Raw genomic sequence first — 2,097 nt, 5'->3', positions numbered from 1 at the left:
GCATAGCACAGGGAGATCAGCTCGGTGCTTTGTGACCACTTGGAGGGGTGGGATAGGGAGGGTTTTAGGGAGAGAGATGCAAGAGGAAAGAGATATGGGGACATATGAATATGTATAACTGATTCACTTCGTTATAAAGCAGAAACTAACACACCATTGTAAAGCAATTATACTCCAATAAAGATGTTTAAAGAAAAAAAGGAGTACTAGCATGAGCATCATAGGAGCGGGGTGGCATTTACCCCTATCTTCAAAGTGGACATACTTTACTTCTGGATAATGAATTCTTTTCTTAATGGCTAAAGCAAATGTACAATGCATGATAAACAGGTCATAAAATAGGCTGTTCTAGTTGGCATAAAGTTCAAGCCAAATCACGTATGAGCCAGAATGGCTTCCCCATACCCCAATTGTGAAAATTTCTTCCATCAATCACAAAGTTTTATTGATTCCAGACAGTAGTCTAAAACTCTAATCCTGCATCTGAATTTTGCACAACATTCAAGTTATGGGCTAGATGTTTATTTTCTCTTCCACTCTCCTAGAGGTAGAAAGGAGATTCCCTTTATTTTCTATTCCTCTTAGGGTATGAAGAGAGAAGGCTGAGCTGAAATTCCAACCCCTTGCAAATCCACAGATGTTTCCTTTACACCCATTTTTGATTCGATGTTCACGCCAGTGGATTAGAAGGGATTCATACACCTTGAGTAAGTTCATACCTTACATACAGACTTTGTTTCTATATATTCCCTCATGTTTTTTTATGAGTTCATATTCTGTTTGTAAGACTCTGCTCTAGGCATTGGTTCATACTTCCATATACAGACTGTGGGAGACTGACTGAAAAGAAGGCCACAGCAATTCCTCCTGTCCCTGAATGTGCACCCCTTTGGTTGTATGTTGAAGGTAGAGCTGAAGATTTGCTGATGGAGTTAATGTGGGACATGAAAGAAACAGAGGTGTCAAGGACGACACCAAGGTGTTTGGCCTAAGCAATAGGAAGAAAAGAACTGTCATTTACCAAGGGGAGGAAGACAGAGGGAGAGCAGATTTGGGAAGGAAAAAAATAGTCTTAATGTATAAAACCTTCATGAATACTAAATCTATTTATTTAAAAAAGTAAACTTATAAAATCAGTGAAACTAAGATGTTCCAATATATAGGGTTTCCCTGGTGGCGCAGTGGTTGAGAGTTTGCCTGCCAGTGCAGGGGACACGGATTCGAGCCCTGGTCTGGGACGATCCCACATGCCGTGGAGCAACTAGGCCCATGAGCCACAACTACTGAGCCTGTGCGTCTGGAGCCTGTGCTCCGCAACAAGACAGGCCACTATAGTGAGAGGCCTGCGCACCGCAATGAAGAGTGGCCCCCGCTTGCCACACCTAGAGAAAGCCCTCGCACAGAAACGAAAGACACAACACAGCAAAAATAAATTAATTAATTAATAAACTCCTACCCCCAACATTAAAAAAAAGTTCCAATATAGAAACAACATATAAAAGGCTTCAACTAAAATTCCAACTCCAAACCCATGAATTAATGAAATACTTTAATATGGAACAACAGGAGCCACATCCTCTTTGGGTCGAGCTATTGTGGGCATCCAGAGGGGTTGGCCTGCAGCATTATCTCATAAAACCACATGATTTATGAAAGGAATTGCAGTGTCATTGCCCTAAGTAAACAGTGAATTATGCACATATATGTGATTATGATGTTAGAGAAAGTAACTTAATGATCAGAGTGGTAATTCGATTTTCTGGTATTAGTAATAGACTAAAAGCAAAATGCCTCAGGTAAAATCAGATAACCCCTCATTTTTATCTTTTCAACATGGATGCAGATGACCATATGTTTATCTTCTTTTGGTCTTTCAACATAGCGAATTAAGAGATTTCTTTTATTATTATTAATTTATTTATTTATTTATTTTTGGCTGCGTTGGGTCTTCGTTGCTGTGCACGGGCTTTCTCTAGTGGTGACGGCTTCTCTTGTTGCAGAGCACGGGCTCTAGGTGCCTGGCCTTCAGTAGTTGTGGCGCACGGGCTTCAAGAGTTGCGGCTCGCGGGCTCTAAAGCGCAGGCTCAGTAGTTGTGG

This window comes from Pseudorca crassidens, chromosome X (assembly GCF_039906515.1).
Source record: "Pseudorca crassidens isolate mPseCra1 chromosome X, mPseCra1.hap1, whole genome shotgun sequence".
Taxonomy (NCBI): Eukaryota; Metazoa; Chordata; class Mammalia; order Artiodactyla; family Delphinidae; genus Pseudorca; species Pseudorca crassidens.
This window is presented reverse-complemented; position numbering follows the sequence as displayed.